This window comes from Malania oleifera, chromosome 2, assembly GCF_029873635.1.
Source record: "Malania oleifera isolate guangnan ecotype guangnan chromosome 2, ASM2987363v1, whole genome shotgun sequence".
NCBI classification, from domain to species: Eukaryota; Viridiplantae; Streptophyta; class Magnoliopsida; order Santalales; family Ximeniaceae; genus Malania; species Malania oleifera.
Genome location: NC_080418.1, coordinates 131335541 through 131341540, shown reverse-complemented (window position 1 = coordinate 131341540; position 6000 = coordinate 131335541).

The window sequence follows — 6000 nt, the reverse complement described above, 5'->3', positions numbered from 1 at the left end:
ACGACTGGGATACACCAACTTGAGCCATCATGATCTTTTACAAAATAACATTTAAGTCTAAGTGAGAAGGCTCTAATCCCAATTGTTGACTTTGGTACAATCCCAAGAGGGAGGTGAATTGGAGATTTTAAAATTCTTCTTAGGTTCAACTAATCCAGCAATAGTATTACACAACCTAGGTGCAGTCTAAATATGTATGAAATTGCAGAGATGATATATCTATTAATTTTCAGCACATGCAAAGCAATTCCAATATCTCTCAACCAAAAACAATAACGTGTCAACTAGATATGCAGTATATTCAGCAAGGAAATAAACCTAGCACAAAACAGAATATAAAGCAGAGAAAGTAAAGGTGACACCAAATATGTTATCGAGGTTCGGAAAATGTGCCTACGTCCCCGCCTCAGCTCGCAAGCCAGAGGATTACCACTATTGCTCACTTAACGGGTGGAGCGGCACCAGTTACAACCATGTCAAATTTCCAGGGCTGACCTTAACCTTTACAAACTCTCCATGCGGGGCGGAGAAGGGCCTAACAACTGATCCTTATAGGCTAGATCAATACCCCCTTAGGCCATGCCTGGAATACAATCAATAAATATGAAATATGCGTACAATTCATATGCTTCTAACACAAGAAGATATGTACCACAATATAGCCCAAATGAATATGCACTCACAAATGATAAGGATTTAATGCTCAGGTGATATCCAATATGTAAACTCTCCAAAATATTTGAGTGTATATATATGTGAGAGTTCAACCTTTGATTCAAGATATGATATTCAACAAACAATTAATCAAAGGAAGTTAAAGCACAATCCAAATCAAATATCTCAAAATGTTTTTCAAAAACTTTAAGCACAAGAGATATTTTTAGCACAAGCTTGTCAAAAAGATTTTGCTTCACAATCACAAGACAAGCTAAAAAGTCTTGTAATAAAATTATTCAAAGACTCACAAGCTCTAAAAATTTCCCCCACAAATGAATTTATGGATTAAATCAATGGGGAAATTTTTTAACTTAACTCTCAATGAAAATCAATCAAGCAATCAACACAATGAGAGTTTGAGCAAGTGGGGACAATGTAGGATAACTCAAAGGCACTCTCACCAAACTTGATTTAGCAAAGGAATAGCAATGGGTGAGTATTGGCTTTGTATAAGAAGAATAAGCTCTCAAAATTTCAGAGGAATTTTTCTTAATCAAAATCTCTAATCTGCTTTTAATTTTTGCAAATGAGATAATATATATAGGTTCACCCAAAATTTTGACCGTTGCGACATGGTGGGAATAATTAAAAAAGTTTTAAACCTAATTAACCTTAATAACTCCATTTTACCGCAGTTAAAAATTTAGCAACTAGAGAGTTTCGGTCGCCCGAACCCAAAGTTCGGTCACCTGAATAGACACATACAGAAAAGTTGATTTTTGGGTTTGGGTGCCTGATGAGCGGTTCGGGTTGCTAAGTCTAAGACGATTTCCAACCTGCTCGAGGTTCGGTCACTAGGTTAATATTTCGGTCTACCGAACTTAAGGATTCGGTCGCCCGAGGTATATTTGAACGTGAAGTTTAGGTGCCTAGGGAAGGTCAAAAAGTCCTAAATACAGGTTCGGTCGATCGAGAACACTTAGTTCTTTTCAGTTTGGTCGCTTGACTTTTAGTCAACATTTTGACTATTCAACTATTCGGTCGACCGAGACATTTTTAACATGCCTAGTTCGGTCGCCTGAAGCACTTTCATTTTTAAACCTTAAGCCGTATTTTACTCCTGTTATTTTCCTAAGTGAAGTGCAAGGACCTAGAGTCTATCTAAGGTCATTTAAGCCTACTAAAAAAATCCGGCATCGGTCGACTGAAGTTTATCCCTAAGGTCAAACTGTGGTCTTGAGCATTCATCCCCATCATGCATGCAGATGCAATTATTACAGACCATATTAAAATATTACAGACCCAAAACTTAAATGTATTTACAACAAAATATAGACAATGTCTTCATTCCTTTTGCACTTCGTATAGCCATGCTATATGTCAGGTGATGTTGAATTTCAGCTCCTCATGGCTTCTATTTAATTTTTACCATTCGTGCATGCAAAGTGATAATCCTGTACACATACTCAATGCACAGGTCAGATACTTTGTATTTGTCATAATCAAAAAGGGATATGATCCAAAAAGTCAACAAAGGTATAACTTATCATACAACGGAAATAAAACCATCATGCCTACAAAATCATATCAGACTTGTCATTTCATGATTTCATAGTAATTCCAAAATATACATATATCCATAAATCAGCCTAACCAGACATGCTCGCAATATCATACCATGATAGTTTCAACAGGATCATTTAAATCATTTTATTAAGTTATCCTTATGCCACATTGTCTTAATTATAAATTTGTAATACAACAAGCTTCCCGAAAAAATCCATCTTTGCCGAAAACTAGGTCTAATCGTCTCCAAAATTTTCTTTAACCAAATATATATATTTTCCAACAAATAGAGATGATCAACCTACATACCATAGGTTTTCCCCAAATATGTATAATATCCAAAAGCTATAGTTTTATATGCCTAAATCGTTCAGAAATTCAAAACACATAGGTGTGTTCATATAGCTGGGATTTAGCGATGCTGGCGTGGTTTTCTAGAGAGATGTGTCGTGTCACACAACCATCTAGGAAGGAGATTGGTGGTCCTCTATGTCTTCTTCAGATCTAGGCAAGGGAGAGATGCATATATCTAGTTCTCTCCTACTTGGGTGTACTTCATATTAAGAGGAGAGAAGAAGGTCATCTTATTGATCGGTTACCTCTTTCATACAGGTTAGTTTTAACTACAATTCGATTCTGTTAGCCTTAGTGGCTAAGTGTTCTTATTCCAGCTTGTTTTGATGAAAACAACCCATTAGTGATTCTTAAGTCTGCTAATATTTTTCCTCAAGTTCAATTCAGATATATAGGACAATTCCAAAGCAAGCATAAGGGTCAGACGTATATCGAAGAAGCAATGAGCAAATGACCATTACCAAAGTCCAACACATGGAACATCCGGAGCACAACCAACCAAAGCGTATATGAAATCTTATATTGTTTGTATATTTGTTGGGTTGTGCGAGAGGTAGGATTAATGTTATAACTCTTGTGCATGTGACGTGTTCAAGAGTAACTTGCAAGAGACGAGCAATTGCATTTGCATTTAGTTCATAATAGGTTGGAACATGAAAACCAAGTTTACACGTGCATATCGAGTAACTTAATTGCATAAGATGTCAAAACATTTTTCAAACATGTTTTATCAAATCAGGACATTTTATAAATGGTAAAAATTAATTATGGACAAGATTGGATTTTAACTTGAACAAAAACTATTTTTGAACTTGTCCAAATTCATTTAGGTCTTTATTTAAGTAAAACAAAGGGGCTCGTTGACGAATACAGGGGATTTGTTGACCGGCACATATGAGGGACTCGTTGACATACATAGGAACTCATAGACGAAGAGATCCCAAAACCACCTAAAATCTAAGAGGTAGCTCGTCGACAATTACAAGGGACTCATCGACTAATGTATGAAGGTGGCTTGTCGACGTATACATGGGACTCGTCGACGAATAGATATTGAAACCTAACTGAAACTTGTAGAGAAGACTCGTCGATGAATACATGGGATTCGTTGACTGACGCATGTGTATGACTCGTCGACTAGTCCATGGACTCGTCAACGAGTGTTGGGCGGCAAACTGCGTTTAATGTGCAATAACAGCTAGTTTTGGGCTTTTAATGCCCAACAGCTCTTCAGCGTGCTGCTCATCCCTTTGGCCTTAAATATGAGCCTTTCGCATTCATTTCAGAAAAAAAAGTTAAGCATTTTAGTGGTTAAGCATCATTATTGAGCATTCATATTAGGGTGTCATTCTCGTTCTCAAGCTTTCTTGTTCCTTACTCTTGTTTACATATCTTTGCACAAGAGAGTAGTGTGAGGTTTTGACTTGTATTATCAGCTCAAGAAGGAGCATTTTGAAGTTGTATCTACTTGCTTTGATTCATTGTATTGGGGGGTTCTTTGTGAGCCTTTGTAAGGTGACTCTTGGTGATCATCTTGTTATAGCTCTTGGTGAGCATCTAGGTTGTGTACCCGTGATTGTAAAGGCTTCTCTATCATGAAGGAGGATTGCTTAGTGGATTTGGGTAATCCTTGAGTTAGTCTCAAGGCTTGGACATAGGCTTGGTGCCAAACCACATTAACATTGTTGTGTTGAGCTTCTCTCTCCCTTCACTATTTATTTGTTGTGATTATTTTTGTTTGTCATTTATTGTGATATATTTCACTTGTTTCTTGCCTAAAGTTTATTTTTTTAGAAAAAGTTATATATCCGTGATAGACGTCTATTCACCCCCTCTAGACGCACACCCGAGCCGACAAATTCAACTTTTTATGATATTAACTAATGCTTAATGTTGCACACATTCTAATATTTATGCATACATTTTTTGTATAGGTGGAGGTATGACATGATGACTCTGTATATCACTTAGTATACATTGTCGTTGCTCAGGTTTGAGCTAGACATGCACTGCGAACATAAGGTATTTTTATGTTCAATTAAAGTTCAACTGCATATCACATAATGTTTCAATCTCTTTTTGTCGTAAGGTATATAGAGTCGACTAATCTTCTTTGAACTTATATGCAATCCATTTAGAGGTAATATAGTGATGACATTATGCAGGACTTACTGGTTGATTATCTGATTGGGAGTGACTTGTGGATGGCTCGGGTGCCACTCATCTGCTTTCATACAGTAGAGTGGTACCTTATTGACCAAGTATTGCATCAATTTTACAATTGACAGGGCATTCCTAAGCCATTTGACATGTCATGGGTATAGGTTCAAGTCAGTGACTTACATCACACTGATAGTCGCGATCGAGGGTCACTGATTGGAGAACTTTCCATGAGACATATGTGCACTTATGGGAGAATTAGAGAGAGCATATCCTTGGTGGAGAGTTTGACGATGGTCCTACACGTATAGATTATCTATAATTCACCTGGTATAAGCTTATTGCATGACACTTGGTAGACATGAGAACAATTGTATATACAAGCCTCATAAGTATACATTAACAAACAAGTTCTAATATTGCTATAAAAATTTATTTTTAAAATGTCTTCACTATTTGTTTCTTTACAATATAGGCTGATATGTTACATGAGGTCGAGCTGGTCTCTCCAAAATATGTTCAAAGCTTGGCAAGGGATGCATGGACGTCTGTCCACGAGCATGGACGACGAGGACATGTCCTTGCACCTCCTCCCCTGACATGACACCCAGGTGGAGGTCGAGTAGTTCTAGTTCATGGAGGGTGTACTTGAGTGCAGATAGTGGTACACACACATCCCACCTAGCCTAAATTTTTAAGAGCCTCCGTTTGTAGAGAGTCAGAACCTCTTTGGCCCTTCAGCACCATATACATCATTAATGGTACCTGATTAGGCTGACCCTTTATTAGTACACAATATGCTCATTATATACCTTCATCCTCGCATCATTTGTGTGGTGAGCCATACAGTAGTACCGTATATGCTCCTTTACACATTGTTGACCACTTCAACAATAACCCTTACGAGTTTCCTACCACCTCGTACACACCCTTTATGTGTGATCCAAGTACAGATTCCGAGGACGTGGATGCATAGGTCCTTCCCAGATGTTCCTAACTTACATCATTGCCTCAGCCATCTCCTTATTTGCTTTATATATCTAATGATCCAGTACTTTAGCCTAGACATAGTAGAGGTACCAGATGATGATGAGGCAAGAGAGCTATTAGGGATGACCAAGCAGGAGAGGGGGGACTCAGACGTCAACCTACACAACAGAGGAAACAACCACCATGTGACATTTGAGTAGCCATAGTTATATTTCTTTTATGTACTCGTGTATATAATATTGTTTAGTACATTACTTTGTTTTTTATATATTA